Source organism: Dromiciops gliroides, chromosome X, assembly GCF_019393635.1.
Source record: "Dromiciops gliroides isolate mDroGli1 chromosome X, mDroGli1.pri, whole genome shotgun sequence".
Lineage (NCBI taxonomy): Eukaryota > Metazoa > Chordata > Mammalia > Microbiotheria > Microbiotheriidae > Dromiciops > Dromiciops gliroides.
Genome location: NC_057867.1, coordinates 63,196,572 through 63,215,531, shown reverse-complemented (window position 1 = coordinate 63,215,531; position 18,960 = coordinate 63,196,572). Strand labels below are relative to the sequence as shown.

The following is an 18,960-nucleotide window of genomic DNA, read 5'->3' as shown; positions in this document are numbered from 1 at the left end:
AATATTTTTTAAAAACACATTAAGTTTTACTCTAAATCTTCCCTGTCAAATCCACCCATGCACAAACACCCACAGTACAAAAATTAAAAAAAGGAAAAAGTAAACTATCCTAACAAATGTGTATGGTCAGGTGAAGCCAATCCACTCACTGGCTTTATCCAAACATTCACAACTCCTAGAGCTCGCCCATACACCCATCACCTCTTTGTCAGGAGGGTGTTGGGCAGGCATGCTTCACCTTTCATCCTCTAGAATGCTGGGCCTCTGGCCTCTGTGTGGATTTCACAGAGACAAATTTAGACTTGCTATCAGAAATACCCTTTTGACATTCAAAGTCATAACCCAAGAATAATGAACTGTACTTGGTGGCATAGGGGACTCCTTATTGAGGCAACAAAGAAATGTTAAGGAGCAGTCTCTATCAACAATCATCAGGGTTGAAGCAGGCACAGTTCTTGTCCCAACCATCTCCGGAGTCTTGACTAGCTGACAGGAAGGTTTTTTCTCCAAGAGCCACTCTTGTACATAATACAACTTTCATTGCATCATACAAAATGTTGTATTAGGTACAAATGAGGCATCAGGGGAGCACAGACGACTATTTGTCTGCTCCTGCTGTAGCATCGGCTAATGGAAAATGATAGTAATGGTGTTGGTGATAAAAACAAAACTCTAATATGCTGGGATCACTGAGCTGAAAGATCTCTGAGGATTGTCCTTATCCAGTCTCACATCCAGGATGGGGCTTGATGTTGTTGATTCTCTGTGTGGCAAATGACCATTCATTTGAATAGTCAGCTATTCCATTCCCCTAAATGAAGGAGGAAAAAAATGTCAGAGTCCAAAATGGATGGTCATTGGAAAGGGATTCATATTGGTTGGAGGTGAATGTCTTATGTGATGGGAAAATATTCAAATCACCAGAATTAGCCTAAAACAGAATGGGTTCTGAAGATGGCAGTATTTACATTCTCCTCGTGAGAGGTCATCAGTCAAGAGTCTGAATCAAAAATCATCAGGAAGTTGGGAGGGCAAATGCCTTTTCTAGAAAGTCCTCCCACATTCATAATGGTTTAGCTATAAAGCACCTTACCAACACTCTCTATGGACACAAATCTTTTGACAGAATCTACAAAAGGAAGAACACAGTGTCCGAACGAAGCAATGATTAGAAGATATTTGCTTTTCTCTTTAATATACTTATTCTTCTGAGACCCACAGTTGTAACTGGCAATACCCATGAGGGCTGGAGGCAGTTGGTGAATGCCACCAAAGTACAAACTGCCACACAGTAGGGGTTCTAGGATTTCCTTGGGCACTACAATGGATGAAGCGCCAAGCCTAGAATCAGGAAGACCTGAGTTCAAATCTGGTCTCAGACACTAGCTGTGTGACCCTGGGCAAGTTGCTTCCCTGTGTTTGCCTCAGTTTCCTCATCTGTAAAATGAACTGAAGAAGGAAATGGCAAACCACTCCAGTATCTCTGCCAAGAAAACCCCAAATGGGGTCAGGAAGAGTTAGACATGACTGAAGAACAACAACATGACTTGCAATCTCAGAGACCAAGGACTTGAGAGGGTCAACTAATCCATTCCCCTGCCTGAAGAAGAATGAAACTCATTTCCAAGATAGCTGAGAAATGAGTGGTCAATTAAATTTAACTAAGGGAAGAGAAGGGGGAAGCATTTTTGTAGTAGGACTTGTTATTTTCCAGACACTATTCTAATTTGTGTAAAACAAATTATCTCATTTGATTTTTCCAGCCACCCTGCCAAGTAAAGCATACTTATTAATTAAATTCAAAATTCAGAAAAAAAATATATATAAGCACTTAACTTTCATTCTCTCTACATCTTCACCCATATCCCAGCCTGCCTACAAATGCACAGAGCAATCATGAATGAAGAAAACCTTCGTAGGAAATCTACATAGTCAAGTGAACCAAATGGCCCCAATGGCTATGTCCAGAATTCAACAACTTGTCATGCATTGCATATCCCTTACCTCACCATTGGGAAGCAAAGGACATATCATCTTTTATCCTCTGGAATACTCATATTACGGATTTCATGGAGGTAAATTTGGACTTGACATCATGAAAACCTTCTTGACATTGGGAGCAATGCACAAATATAGAGCGATCTACATTAGGTGGCAATAGAGAAACCCTCCAACACTACAATGGAAATGTTCAAGGAAAATCTGGACCAACAATCAGTAGAAGTTGACAAGGGCACAGTTCCTTTTCCCCAATAGTGTCTAAAGTCTTGGCAATCTAGCAAGAAGGTTTTTCTCCAAGAGCCACTATTGTACATAATACAACTTTTATGACAATTATACAAAATGTTGTATCAGGTACAACTGGGGCACATAGAGGGCATGGTGGCAAGATGGATTGTTTCTCATTGTTACACTCTTACTGCAGTGACAAATAATAGAAAATGGAAGTCATGGTGTGTTTTGGATGTCAATGGTTGAACAACAAAACCATAATATGCTGGTATCACCAAGCTCAAAGATCCTTGAGAATAGTCCTTACGTACTCTCATCCCCAGGATGGGAATTACTTTCATATTGTCAGTGATCTCATGGGAAGAGACTTTCATAGGCCAGCACTTCTGTTCCCCTAAATGAAGGAGGAGAAAAATATCAAAATCAAGACTGGATTGTTATTGTAGAAGTATTCAATTCAGCATGTATTGATTAGAGGCAAATTTATGTTACATACTGCAAAAACGTCCAAATAATTAAAGCTAGCCTAAAAACCAGTGAGGTATCCAGAATACTCACACCCTTTCATTGGCAGCCATCCCTTGGTTCTGGAACCAAAATCATCAGGAGGTTCCTGGGTAGAAATCCTTTGGGCAAAAGTTCTTTCATACTCTGTTGTTTAGCTACAAAAGCACTTTTACCAATATTTTCCATGGACAAAGATTTTCTTTGGGCAAAATCTGCAAGGTAAAGAACATTGTCCCCATGAAGCCACTAGAAGAATGGTGAGATAATCTTTTTTTCTTCTTTTATACTCTTTCTGAGATACTCAATTATAAGCTTGAAATACTATAGAGTGCTAGGTGAAGTTGGTGGATAAAACAAAAGTCCAGTCATGAGAAAATAAGCCTAGAAAATTTCCCAACAGTTTCTACTTCATCTAACCAAGCACAAAATAGTGGTTCTGGTTTCCAATCTCAGAAGACCACAAGTACCAACAGAGATCAACCACCTTTCTTGCCAGAAGAATGAAGCTCATTTATAACATAGCTAAGAAATGAATGGTTAATAGAACTGAACTCTAAGGGAAGAGAAGGGTTAAGGGAATGGAATAAACAATCATTTTTAAAGGGCCTACTATTTGTCAGGAACAAAGCTATATGTGTTTTACACATCTCATTTAATCCTCACAACACCTATAAGGTAGAGGCTACTATTAATTAAACTCAATTCAGGAAGTACATCTAAAAGCATTAACTTTCATTTTTTCCAAATCTTCCCCCTTAACTCTGAGATATATAACACACATACTATACACTGAAAAGAAGGCATGGTCAAATGAAGCAAATCCACTCAATGGCCTTGCCCACAAATTCACAACCCATTGTATGTCCATCACCTCTCCATCTAGAAGTGAGGGGCATGCTTCATCTTTTATTCACTGTGTGGATTTCATAGAGGCATATTTAGACTTGATGTGAAGAATACCCTCTTGACACTGAGTCACACAAAACTATAATGAGCTGCCTTTATGTAATGGCTTAACACACTGCCAAAGAAATGTTCAAGGAAAGTCTGAAAATAAAGTCATCAAGGGATTCAGAGGACACAGTTCTTTGTCCTAACCATCTCTAAAGTCTTGGCTATTGGGCTAGAAGGTTTTTCTCCAAGAGCCTCTATTGTACATAATACAACTTTATTCATATTGCATAAAATGTTGTATCAGGTACAACTGAGGCACATAGAGGGCATGGTGGCAGAATAGATGATTCTTCACTGTTATGCTCTCAATGCAGAGACAAATACTGAAAAATGGTCTTAATGGTGTGCTTTGGATAGAATTGTTTGAAAAACAAATCCATGATATGTTGGGATCACCAAGCTGAAAGATTTCTTAGATTTTACCTTATCCAAACTAACAGCCAGGTTGGGAACTAGATGTATCATAAAAAAACAAACACCATAACAAATGTTCGTGGTAAAGTGAAGCAATTCTACTCAGTGGCTGTGTCCAAAAATCAACAACTCATTGTAGATTGTACATCCATTACCTTGCCATTGGGAAGAAAGTGGTACACTTCATCCTTGATCCTCTGCAATCCTCAAATGTGTAGGTGGATTTCATGGAGACAGATTTGGGCTTGATCATTCAGAACAGTGCACCAGTCTAATGGCAGTAGAGACCCCTCCAATACCACCATGGAAATGTTCAAGGAAAATCTGGACCAACAATGATTAGGGGTTGGAGAGGATCGAGTTCCTTGCCCTGCCCCTCTCTTGGCTATTGGACTAGAAAGTTCTTTTCTAAGAGCCAGTATTGTACATGATATGACTTTTATCACAGTGTGTAAAATGGTGTATCTGGTATAACTGAGACACACCGAGGGCATGGGAACAGGATAGCTGTTTCTTAATTTGTTGTGCTCCTAGTGCAGAACTAAAAAGAAAATAATGGTAATGTTATGCTTTGGATACTGGGCTTAACAATCTGAATTATCTCTGAGAGTGTTCCTTCTCCATCCTAACACTCAGGATGGAATTAGCTTTTAGCTTCTTGATTCACTGTGTGGCAAGGGACTTCAGAGGTCAGCTATTCCATTCCCCTAAATGAAGGAAAAGGAGGAAAATGTGAAAGTCTCAAATGGATGGTCAATATAAAAGTATTCCATTAAGCATGTATTGGTTGGAGGGAAATTTAAGATATTTGCTGGGAAAATATGCAAATAATTAGAGCTAGCCTAAAACATTAGAGGTTTCTCAAGATGGAAGTACTTATACTCTCCTCTCATGGGAGGTCATCAGTCATAGTCCTGATGGAATATCATTGGGAGTTTCATAGGATAGATAACCATTCTGCCAAAGTCCTTCCACATTCATGAGGTTTGGGTCTTAGCTATGAAGCACTTTGCCAATACTCAATCTTCTTCGAGCAGAATCTACTTAATGAAGAACAATGGCCACGTGATTGAACTGGCAAAAGGCTTCGAAGATCATTGCTTTGCTCTTTCCTATGGTCATTCTTCTGAGACCCATAGTTGTAACGCTCAGTTCTCATGAAAAGTAGATGAAGTTGGTGAATATCACAAAAGTACAATCCTGGGAACAGAGCCCTATTAGATACTCAAGAGGAATTACCTCCTCTTATCCACCACACAGTAGGACCGCTATGATATACAGTCAACCTATCTATTTCTCTGCCTAAAACATGAAGCTCACTGATAACATAGCTGAGAAAAGGGGTAGGGGAAGGAAATACATAAGATTTATATAGCAACTACTATTCTCCAAGCAATGTGTTTTACACATATTAACTCATTTGACTCTTACAGTGACCCTACCAAGTAGAGGCTAATATCATTTTAACTCAATACAAGGAAATATGTCTAAAAGTATTAGCTTAGGGGGCAGCTAGGTGGCACAGTGGATAAAGCACCGGCCCTGGATTTGGGAGGACCTGAGTTCAAATCCGGCCTCAGACACTTGACACTTACTAGCTGTGTGACCCTGGGCAAGTCACTTAACCTCCATTGCCCCGCAAAAAAATTTAAAATAAAATAATAAAATAAAAATAAAAATAGAGGCAGCTAGGTAGTGCAGTGCATAGAGCACCGGCCCTGGAGTCAGGAGTACCTGAGTTCAAATCCGGCCTCCAACAGACACTTGACACTTACTAGCTGTGTGACCCTGGGCAAGTCACAACCCCAATTGCCTCACCAAAAATAAATAAATAAATAAAAGTATTAGGTTTCATTTTCTTCAAATCTTTGCCCTTACCTCCCCCACCCCATAGAAATATACATAGGTGCCTCCACACACTATACAGTTATTTTAGAAAAACAACATGGGGGGGGGGGCAGCTAGGTGGCATAGTGGATAAAGCATCAGCCTTGGATTCAGGAGCACCTGAGTTCAAACCTGGCCTCAGACACTTGACACTTACTAGCTATGTGACCCTGGGCAAGTCACTTTACTCTTATTGCCCTGCAAAAAGAAACCATAGGAAATGTGCACAATCAAATGAAGCAAGTCCCCTCATTGGCCAGGTCAAAAAATATGCAACTCATCTTTTATTTGATACCCATAACACATCTCCATTGAAGTCAGAGTAGTATTCTTTATCTTTGGTCCTGGGAAATCTGGGTCCTTGCCATGTATTCAAGAGAGCCAAACTGAGACGCGACATGAGGAAAGCCCTCAGATATTCAGAACTATGCACAAGAATAATTACCTGCATTCAGCGGCAGTAGGGATCCTTATCCCACCACCACAGAAGACTTTTGAGGAAAGTCTGGACCAAAAATCACGCTGGTTTTAGAGGGTAGAGCTCCGTATTCCAAGTATCTCTGAATTCTTGGTGGTTTTACAGGAAGGTTCTTCTCCAAATGCCCCTGTTGCACATTATGTGACTATTTTATCATATTGAAATAAAATGTCACATTTGTACAACAGGGGCAAGTGGAGGGCATGGTGGCAGGAGAAATAGGTTGCCCCAGTCATGCTCCTACTGCAAAGCCAGTCACTTGAAAATTGTAGCAGTGGTGTGCTTTGGATTGTGTTAGTTGGAAAAAACAACCATGTAATAGCCTACAATCGAGAAGCTAAAAGATGTGAATTTTCCTTATGCAACTCACACCAAGGATAGGAATTATTTTTACATTGTCAAATTGTCAGCATGCAGAGACTTCAAAGGACAGCTATTCCATCAACCTTAAAGAAGGTAAAGGAAGAAAATCCAGAACACAGCAGAAACGTACAATCCTTTGGAAGGTTTTCAATGCAGCAGTGTTGGTTAGAGGTAAATTTAAGATAAAGGAAAGAGAAATATCCACACAATTCAAGCCAGCTACAAACAAAATGAGTTTCCCAAGATGGCAGTACTTAACCAAGGATTTGACAGGCTAGTGATGGGTGTCCAACAGTGGATGGTTAACTGCAAAGTTCTTCCCCAACAGCTTCTATGGATGTTAGCCTTCTTTTTACAAAATTGGCAAAATGAAGAACTTGATCCACATGAGGCGGCTAGAAGAATGGTGGAAAGATCATTCCTTTTCTCTTTTGATATGCTCATTCTTCTGAACCACCTAATTGTAGCTTATAATACTAGAGAACGCTGGATGAATTCTTTTTTTTTGGGGGGGGGGGAGATGTGAAATCCTGATTGGTTGAAGATTTGTCTCCAAATGCCACTGTTGCACATGATGGGACTATTTTATCATAATACACAAAATGTAACATCTGTACAACAGGAGCAAATGGAGGAAATTATGGCAGGATAGATGTGCTGGTTTAGTCATACTCCTCCAGAGTCAACCATTTGAAAATTGGAGCAATGGTATGCTTCAGATGGCATTGCTTAAAATATAGACCTCCTAGGATTACCAGGTGGAAATCTTGGCTATCTGGCTAAGAGATTTCTCTCCAAGTCCCCATGATAGAACTTTTCTGACCATGTATAAAATGTATCTGGTACAACTGACGTATATGAAGGGTATTGTAAGGGCTAAAATTCTAGCTATACTGTCTAAAAATATCTAATGAGTGGTTGCCAATAAATTATAAGCTTTAGAAAGAGTTAGACTTTTAAGCATTTATTAAGGAGAATAAGAATTTTGTAAAGAGAGAGAGAAAGGCCTAGATTCTTCTATTAAAGGGAGAGAGCATTCCTAGCTCCCCTCTCCACCAGAGTCCACAGGAAAGAGAGCGAGTCGGAGCGCCAGCCTCCCCCTTCTTCCTCCCACAAGCAAACATCACTTCCTGACGCCAAAGAAAAGATGCATGGTCTTGCCCTCAGAGACCTTCACCTCATGGCGGAGCTTTTCTACAGTAAGTCTCCAGCAGGTGGCATCATTCTAATCATTACACTCCTACTATAGAGCCAAATAAGGTAAAATGGTATTAATAGTGTTCTTTGGATCTCCTTAGTTGAAAAGCAAAACTATAATATACTGTGATCATCACACTGAAAGATTTTTCAGAGTTATCCTTACCCAATCTCACTCCCAGGATGGGAATTACCTTTATGTTGTCGAATCTCAGCCTGGAGTATGACCTCAGAGGACAGATATTCTGTCAACCTAAAAGAAGAAAATATAGAACATGGCTCAGAAATGGATGGTCACTTGGAAGGTTTTCAATTCAGCATGAATTGGTTAGAGGAAAATTGAAGGGGAATGGAGGGGGAAATGTCCACAGAATCAAAACCAGCCTCAGACAGAATAAGTTTTCCAAGATGGCGGTACTTAGCCTCTCCTCTCTCAGAATAGCAATCCACAAGTCACTGTGAAATTGATGGAGTAGTAATCCCTGACCTAGAGTACCCCAATATTCAGGATTGCTTAGTGCACTAAACTAAAGTTCTTGCCCAACACTTTCTCCGGATACTATTTGTCTTTGTACGGAATTTCCAAAATGAACATTGTCCACATGAGGAAGCTAGAGGAATGCTTGAAATATCATTGTTTTTCTCTTTGAAACGTTCATTAATCTGAGCCACCGAATGGTAGCCTTCCTTATGCCAAGCATTTCTGAAATCCTAGACGCCCAACTGGAAGGTTCATCTTCATGATCACAGCATCTAAAACGTCCCATCTCTACAATAGGGGCAACAGGATAGATGGCTTAGCTTCATCATGCCCCTATGGCAAAGACAACCACTTGAAAATTGTAGATGACTTCACGCTATAGCCTGGGATCACCAAAATGAAAGATCTCTGAGTTTTCCTTATCTAACCTTACCTCAGGATGAGAATTAAACCTGCAGAGTGACCTCAGAGGACCATCATTCAATTCCCTTCAAAGGAGGAGAGGAGGAAGAAAGCCTAGAACATACCTTAGAAATGAATGGCCACTTAGGTTTTCATTCAATTCAGTATTTTTGGTTAGGATTCATTAAACTTGATTTAAGAAGTAAAAAAAGCATTAACTTTGCCTCTAAATCATGCCCCTTTATCCCCACCCCTGTCCCAACACACACACTAGACAACCACAAAAAAGAAAACCATCATAGGGGTAGCTAGGTGCTGTAGTGGATAGAGCACTGGCCCTGGAGTCAGGAGGACCTGAGTTCAAATCCGACATCAGACACTTAACACTTACTAGCTGTGTGACCCTGGGCAAGTCACTTAACCCCAATTGCCTCACAAAAAAAAACCACATCATAACAAATGTACATGGTCAAGTGAAGTAAATCCCTTCACTGACTATGTCCAAACATGCACAAATCATTTTGTATATCATGCCCATCACATCTGTCATTAATCAAGGACCATAAGTCATCTTTTATCCTCTGGAATCCTGGTACTCTGTGGATTTCATGGAGGCTAACTTGGACTCGATGTGAGTAAAACATAAAGATATTCAGAGCAATACACCAGTACGATGAACTGCATTGGGTGACAGAAGAGATGCCCTCCAACACCACCATGGAAATTTTCAAGGAAAGTCTGGACCAACAATCAGCAGGGCATTGAGAGGGCAGGGTTCCTTGTCCTGACCAGCACTGAACTCCCAGCTATCTAGCAGAAAGGCTCTTCTCCAAGAGCCACGGTTGTACAAGGTGCAACTTTTATCATTATATATAAAATGTTGTATCTGGTACAACTGAGGCACATGGAGGGCATAGTGGGAACATAAATGAGTTTTCATTGTTGGACTCCTAATGCAGAACCAAATAATGGAAAATGGTAGTAATGGTGTGCTTTGGATGGGGTTGGTTGAAAAACAAAACCATATTATGCTGGAATCACCAAGCTGAAAGATCTCACAGAGTTTTTCTTGTCTATCCTAACCCCTAGAATGGGAATTAGCTTTATAAATATTTCTGAACCTCAGCATGGAGAATAACCTCAGAGGACAGTGATTCCAGAAGGAGGAAGAACATCTCTATAACATAGTTCAGAAATGGATGATCACTTGGAAGGTTTTCAGTTTAGCATGTATTACAGGTCAATTTTAGCTGAATATAGGGGAAATGTCCATGTGATTAGAGCCAGCAAACAGAATGGATTTCCCAATGTGGCGGTACTTATCCATATTAAGCCATAGTCACCATAGACTTGAGAAGATAGTGATCTATGTCTACCATTGCCACCATACTCACAGTTTTTTTATCTACAAAGTTTCTTACCAACAGCCTCAGTTGATACTATTCTTTGTCCATCATTTACAAAATAAAAGAATATGGTCCACATGAGACATCTGGGGGGGGGAAATCATTGCTTTTCTCTTTGATATGCTCATTCTTCTAAGCTACCCCATTGTAGCCTGTAATACTGGAGAGTGCTGGGTGAAGTTGTTGGAAATAAATTCCAATCACAGGAACACAGACCTACAAGATCTCCAACATGTTTTTCTTCATTTAATCCACAACACAATAGTGGTTCTGATTTCCAATCTCAGATACCAAAGGCACCTCTGAGACCAACCATTCTATCTCCCTGCCTCAAGAAAGGTTTTTTTTCCCCTCAGCTATGTTGTAGAAACTCCAATCTATTGAATTGAATTAAAGGAAGGAAATAAGAAATTATACGTTTCCAACTGTGTGCCTCAATTGAGCTTCACAATCACCTTTAAGGTAGATGATACTATTAATTAAATTCAGTTCAGGAAATATGTAAAAGAGCATTAAGTTTTAACTCCCTCCAAACCTTGCCCCTTAACCATATCCACCCCTGCAATACAAATGATAAAAAGGATTAAAAGAGCAATAATGACTTTAAAAAATGAAAAAAGAAAATGATCATAACAAGTGTACAAAATCCAGTGAAGCAAATCCCCTTACCAATCTTGTCCCAAAAAATTAACAACTCATTGTGCATTCATTCTTCACCCATCACTTTTCAATCAGGAAATGAGGGGCATGCTTTGACTTTTACCCTCTCTCTGGAAACCTTGCCCTCTGGGTGGATTTCATGGAGGCAAATCTAAGCTTTATGTCAAGAAAACCATCTTGACATTCAGAACAATGCACCAGTATAATGAATGAGCTGCATTTGGTGTCAGTAGAAATCCCTCTCCAACACTACCATGGAAATGTTGAAAGAAAATCTGGACCAAAAACCATGTGGGCATTGACAGGGCAGGGTTCCTTGTCCTGACCAGCACTGAATTACTGGCTATCTGGATGAAAGGCTCTTCTCCAAGAGCCACGGCTGTACAAGATGCAACTTTTATCACAGCATATAAAACATTGTATCTGGTACAACTGAGGCACATGGAGGGCATGGTGAGATGATTTTTCTTTCTTGTGCTCCTACTGCAAAACTGGATGGAAAATGGTAGTAATGGTGTGCTTTTGATGGGATAGATCGAAAAATGAAAAATAATAACCTGGAATCAGCAAGCCGAAAGATCTCTGGGAGTTGTCCTTGTTCAACTTCGTCATGGAAATAAGTTTCCTATTGTTGATACACTGCTGGAAATTAGCTCGGGTCAATTTTCCATACTCCTAAATGAAAAAGGGAAAGGAAGAAAGCCTAGATCAGAGTCAGAAATGGATAGTCAATGTCAAGATTCAATACATTTATGGTGTGTATTGGTTAGAAATAACTTTAAGTTACATGATGGCAAAATATTCAAATAATTAGAGCTAGCCCAAAACAAAATGGGCTTCACAAGAGGATAATACTTACATCCTCCACTCAAGGACAGTCACCAGTCAGGGTCTGGATCTGTGGTCATCAAAGTTTCTCCAAAAGTCTTTCCACATCCTTGGTTGTTTAACTACCAAGCATTTTGCCAACATTCTCCATGGGCGCTACTCTACTTAGCACAGAATCTACAAAATGAAGAATACTGTCCAGATATTAGGTGGCTAGAGGAATGCTTAGAAAGATCATTACTTTTTTTTCTTTAATGTGCTCATTCTTCTAAGACATGTAGTTGTCATGGGCAGTACTGGTGAGTGTTAGATGAAGCTGGTGAATACCACAAAAGTAAAATCATAAGAACATAGGACTATAATATTCCCAAGAGGATTTACCTCCTCTAACCCACCACAGAGAAGGGCTGCTATGCTTTCTAATCCCAGAGATCAAAGGGACCTCTGGGGCCAAGCAAACCAGCCTGAAATTGCATCTCATTAAGAACATAACCATAAAGTGAACATCAATTGAACTGAAAAGGTAATGGGGGAGGGAATAAGCATTTTTGCTGCACTTAGTATTTGTGAGATAACGTGATAGGCCCATTTTACATACTTCTCATTGACCATGGTGTCAGGTAGAGGCTACTTACTCGTCATTAAACTCAATTCAGGATGTTAAAAAGCATTCACTTTCATTTCCTCTCAATCATCCCCTTCAGTCCTGACACACAGAAACACACACTATCCAACCATCACAACAAATGTGCATGGTCAAGTGAAGGGTTCCTTGTCCTGACCAGCACTGAGCTCCCAGCTATCTGGCAGAAAGGCTCTTCTCCAAGAGCCACCGTTGTACAAGGTGCAACTTTTATCACAGCATATAAAACGTTGTATCTGGTACAACTGAGGCACATGGAGGGCATAATGAGATGAGTGTTCATTCTTGTGCTCCTTAATGCAGAACAAAATAATGGAAATGGTAGTAATGGGGTGCTTTGGATGGGTTTGGTTGAAAAACCAAACCATAAATGTGCTAGAATCACCAAGCTGAATGAGTTTTCCTCGTCCATCCCCACCCCCAGGATAGAAATTAGCTTCATAAACATTTCTGAACCTCAGCATGGAGAATAACCCCAGAGGACAATGATTCCAGAAGGAGGAAGAAAATCTCTAACATGAAGTGGATGGCCACATTCATTCATGTATCACACGAATATTACATGCAATTCAGCATGTATTACAAGTCAATTTTAGCTGAATATAGGGGAAATGTCCACATGATTAGTGCCAGCATCAAAAAGAAGGGATTTCCTAATGGGGCAGTACTTAGCCTCTTTTCTCAGAATATCAATCCATAGTCACCAAGGAATCGATAGGACAATAATCCATTTCCAACAATGCCTCCATATTCACAGCCTTTTGGCTACCAAGTGCTTGACCGACAGCTTCTCTGTATACTGTTCATCTTTGTACTGAATTTACAAGATGAAGGGGCAGTGTCCACATGAGATGGGTGAAGGAATGGTTGAAAGATCATTGCTTTTCTCTTTGATATGCTCCTTAACCTGAGCCACCCAATTAAGAGTGCTGGATGAAGTTGGTGTTAACAGCAAAATGTAGTGAGAGGAACACAGGTCTGCAAGATCTCTAACAGTTATTATCTCATCTATTCCACCACACGGTACTGGTTCTCATTCCCAACTTCAGAGACCTCAGAGATCAACACACCCATACCCCTACCTCAAGAATGGAGCTCAGCGGGGGCAGCTAGGTGGCGCATTGGATAGAGCACCGGCCCTGGAGTCAGGAGTACCTGAGTTCAAATCCAGCCTCAGACATTTAACACTTACTAGCTGTGTGACCCTGGGCAATTCACTTAACCCCAATTGCCTCACTTTAAAAAAAAAAAAGAATGGAGTTCAGCAAGAATATAGTTGGGTAGCAAATGATCAATTGAATTGAATTAGTGGAAGGGAGGCAGGGAAAGAGAAATATAGATTGTCAACTCTATCCAGATATTCTAAACACTTTTTACAGACATCTTATAATTGAACTTAATTAAGAAAGCATATTAAAAACATTGTTTAAGTTTCTGTTGAATCCTCCCCCTTAACCAGACCTATCTCCATCAAAAAATGATTAAAAGAAACAAAAAAGAAAAAAGAAAACTAGGGCACCTAGGTGGTGCAGTGGATAAAGCACCAGCCCTGGATTCAGGAGGACCTGAATTCAAATCCAGCCTCAGACACTTGACACTTACTAGCCATGTGACCCTGAGCAAGTCACTTAACCCCCATTGCCCCACCAAAAAAAGGAAAGAAAATTATTTGTTACAAATTTAGAATATCAAGTTAACCAAATCCCTTCTTTGGCCATGTCCAGAAAAGGACAACTCATTGTGCATGTCATCTCTCCATCAAGAAGCAATGGGCATGCTTTATCTTTTATCTTCTGGGATCTCTCATTTCTGTGGGGATTTCAGGTTTGACGTCAAGAAAACCTTCCTGACATTCAGAGCAATGCTCAAGTGTGTGTGTGTGTGTGTGTGTGTGTGTGTGTGTGTGTGTGTGTGTGTGTGTGTGTGTGTATGGGGGTAGTAGTGAACCACTCCAACACAATCTGGACCAACAATTATCAGAGGCTCGAAAGTGGAGAATCCCTTGTCCAAACCATCACTGAACTCTTGGCTATCTGATTGAAGGTTCTTCTCCAAGAACTGCTATTGCACATATTATTTTTATGACACTATATAAAATGTTGTTACATATTATTTTTATGAAACTATATAAAATGTTGTATCTGATACAACTGAGGCACAAGAAGGCCGTGGTGCCAGGACAGACAGTTTTTCGATGTTATCCTTCTACTACAAAGTTAAATCATAGAAAATGGTAGTAATGGTTTGCTTTGGTTGCCATTGATTGCCATTGATTGCCAAGCTAAAGGATCCAAGAGTTGTCCTTATCCAGCCTCCCACCCATGATTGGAATTAGCTTTATGTTGTCTAACTTCAGCCTGCACAATGATCTTAGATGACAATTATTCCATTCCCCTCAAAGACAATGGAGAAGGAAGAAAATCTAGAACAAAGCTCACAAATAGATGGTCTGTTAGGATGATTTTCAGCTCAGCATCTATTGTCTAGGGACAAATTTATGCTGGATATAGGGAAAATATCCATATAATTAGAACTAGCGTGGTTTGCTAAGATGGCAGTAGTTAGCTTCTCATTGATTCTGGAACCAATCCTCATGAGATCAATAGGGTCATGATTCATTTCTGACAGTGCCTCCATATTCATGGTTATTGAGATTCAAAGTTCTTGACCAACAACCTTTTTTTTCTTTCTACAAAATTTACAAAATGAACATTATCCCTGAGGTGGTTGGAGAAATGGTGGAAAGATCACTGCTTTTCTCTCAGGTAGCTCATTTTTCTGGTCCACCCAGGTCTATCTGACACGATTGTAAGTACTTCATGAAGTTGATAAGAATCTGGTCTTGGGAATGCAGGCCTACATGATCTCAGCAGTATTCAATTTATCTAATCCACCACACTCTAATGGCTCTAAGATGTCTAGTCTCAGAGACAAGACTGGCCTCAGGTCAACCATCCATCCCTTATCTAATACAGTGTAGCTCTGAAATGAATGGTGAATTGAATGCAATTCAGTTCAAGAAATGTTTAAAAACAGTAATCCCCAAATACTCATTCTGCTATCCCCAACAAATTCAGACACACACACATAATAATACAATAATGTACAACAACAAGAAGAAAATAATAGCAAAAACTCTAATAACAAATGTATATGGCCGATGAATCAGATCCCCATATGGCTGAGATCTTAGAGGGTACATTAGAGCTCCTTGTCCCAAGAACCTCTGAAATCCCGTCTGTTTGGCTGGAAGATTAATCTCCAAATGCCACTGTTGCACATGATGTTACTTTTTTCACAATCTATAAAATGTAACATCTGTACAGCTGGGGCAGATGGAGGGTGTGGTCACAGGTAGATGCATTTGTCTTATCGTCCTGCTGCATGCAGAGCCAAGAGTTGAAAATTGTAGCAGTGGTTTGATGTGCATTGGATGGTGTTACTTGAAAAAAAACACCTAATATTTTCATGATTGTCAAGCTGAAAGATCTGAGAATCGTCTTTCTCCCACCTCACAATCAGGATGAGAATTAACTCTATATGATGTTGAATCTCAGCATGGAGTGACCTCAGAGGACAGCTGTTCTAGTCCCCTAAAATAAGGAGGAAGAAAATCTATAACATGTCTCAGAAATGGATGGCCACCTGGAAGGTTTTCAATTCAGCATTTATTGGTTAAAGGAAAATGTAAGGTGGATGGAGGGAAAATGTCCACATAATTAGAGCCAGCCTCAAAAAGAATGGGTTTCCCAAGATGGTAGTACTTATTGCTCTCCTCTCACAGAATATCAATCCACAATCATCACGGAATTGCTAGGGTGATGATCTATGTCCAACAGTGCCTCTATGTTCATGGTTGTTTGGCTATGGAGTTCCTGACCAACAGCCTCTATGGATACTCTCCTTTGCACAGAATTTATAAAGTGAAGAACTTTGTTCATGAAGTAACTGGAGAAATGACCATAAGATCATTGCTTTTCTCTTTGATATGCTTATTCTTCTGAGCCATTCAAATCTAGCTTGCAGTTTTGGTGCATGTTTCATGAAATTGCTGGAAACAACAAAAGTCCAATCATGTGAACACAGACCTACAGCATCTCCCACAGATATTTTTTAATCTCATCTTTATTTACTTCATCTAATCCAACACACAGTAGGGTACTATGATTTCTAATCTCAGAGACCAAAGAGACCTCAGAGATCAGCCAATCCATTCCCCTGCCAGAAGAATGAAGCTCATCTATAACTTAGCTGAGAAATGGTCAATTGAACTGAATTAAGGGAAAGAGAGAAAGGAAATAAGCAATTATAGCTTGCCAGTGGTGTGCCAGGCATCCTGAGTGCTCTTTACAAATATCTCATTTCATCCATACAACTACCCCATGAGGTAGATGCTACAGTTAATTAAACTCAATTCAGAAAATGTCTAAAAACTTTAACTTTCACTCTCTCCAAATCTTACCCTTCTACCCAATCCCCCTAATAAATACACAAACACACACATGATAAAAGTAGGTTTTTTTCAAGGAATTTTTAAAATTACTTAGGGAAGCTAGGTGGCGCAGCGGATAAAGCACCAGCCCTGGATTCAGGAGGACCTGAGTTCAAATCCGGCCTCAGACACTTGACACTTACTAGCTGTGTGACCCTGGGCAAATCACTTAACCCTCATTGCCCCACCAAAAAAAATTAAAATTAAAAATGATTTAAAAAACAAAAACCCATCATAACAAATGTAAAAACCAGTGAAGCAAATTCTCTCAATAACCAGGTCCAACAATTCACAACTTACTGTGCTTGGCATTCCCATCACTTTTCCATCAGGAAGTGAGGGGTATACCTCATCTTTTACTCTCTAGAATCCTTTTCCTCTCTATGGATTTCATGGAGACCAATTGAGGCTTCATAAAGAAAAACTTCTTCATATTCAAAGCTATACACAAATATAATGAGTTACATTAGGTTGCAGTAAGCTATCCTCTCCAACACCATGGTGGAAGTGTTCAGGGAAGGTCTGTACCAATAATAGTAAGGAGTTTGAGAGGGCAGAATTTCTTTTCTGCACTGTCTTTTCAATCTTGGGTGACTGGTGAGAAGATTCTTCTCCAAGGGCCCCTATTGTACGTGATATAGCCTTTTATCATAATTTATAAAATGTTGTATCTGGTTCACTTAAAGCACATCGAGGGAATAGTATATCAGGACAGATGATTTCTCTTTATTATGCTTCTACTACAAAGCCAAATAGTGGAAAATTGGAGTAATGTTGTGCTTTGGATGGCATTGTTTAAAAAAATATCCTGAGATCATAACTGAAAGATCTTGTTACCAGTTGCTTATCCAATAGAAAACCCAGGATGGGAATCATCTTTATGTCAAGTCAAGTCTTGACTTCAAAAGTGACCTCAGAAGTCACCTATTTCATTCCCCTAAATGAAGACCTAGGAGGAAAATCTTGAATGAAGTCAGAAATAGATGGTTAGTATAAAAATATTCAGTTCAGTATATATTGATTAGAGGCAGATTTAAGTTCCATGAAGAAAAAAAATGTCTGAATGACAAGAGCTAGCCTAAAACTGAATGGCTTTCCCAAGATAGCAGTACTTACACCCTCTTCCTATGGAGGATCATCAAAGTCAGGGTCTGAGGTTTGGCAGAGTAGAGGATCGTTTCCACACACTTGACCAACATCCTTGATGGATGCTATTCTTCTTCACACAGAATCTACAAAATGATAAACATTGTCCACATGAGGTGGTTGAGAAATAGTGGAAGCATTATTGTTCTATCCATTGATACTCTGTCTTCTGAGATAACCAAATTCAGCTGGAAGTATTGGTGAATGCTCAATGAAGTTGGTGGAAATAGCAAAAGTCCATTCATGGGAACAGAGGGCCTACAAGATCTCTAAAAAGTTGTTACCTCATCTAATCCACCACACAGTAGGGGTTCTATGATTTTCCATCTCAGAAACAAAAGTCACCTCAGAGATCAAGCAATCCATCGCCCTGCCTGAAGAATTAAGCTCCTCTATAACATAGCTAAGAAATGATCAATTGAATTGAATTAAAAGACGGGAAGGAGGAAAGGGGATTAAAAAATTATAGATTGCCAGTTGTGTGCCAGACACTCTGTTAAGCTCTTTTGACAAATATTATCTCATTTGAGACTCACAACAATCCTGTGAGGTAGGAGCTACTATTAATTAAATCTAGGAAGTATATATAAAAGGATTAACTTTCATTCTCTCTTAATCTCTCCAGTCAATCCTACCCAGCCCCCCCCCCCAATAATTTTAAAAAGGAAAAGAAAACCATCATAACAAATATCCAGAGAAGTCAAGTGAAGGAAATCCCCCACTGGTCAGGTCCAAAAATGGATGTCTCATTATGCATTAAACCTCTCCCATCAGGAAGTGAGAGGCATGCTGCTCTTCTTTTATCCTCTGGGATCCTTGTCATCTTTATGGATTTAATGGAAGCAAATTAAGGCTTGATGTGAAAAAAGC

At 39.7% G+C, this 18,960-nt stretch overlaps 1 pseudogene; it reads right to left on the bottom strand.

Annotated features, from left to right (window-relative positions):
* Positions 1 to 18,960, bottom strand: part of LOC122733970 — a 198,841-nt pseudogene that overhangs the window by 110,581 nt on the left and 69,300 nt on the right.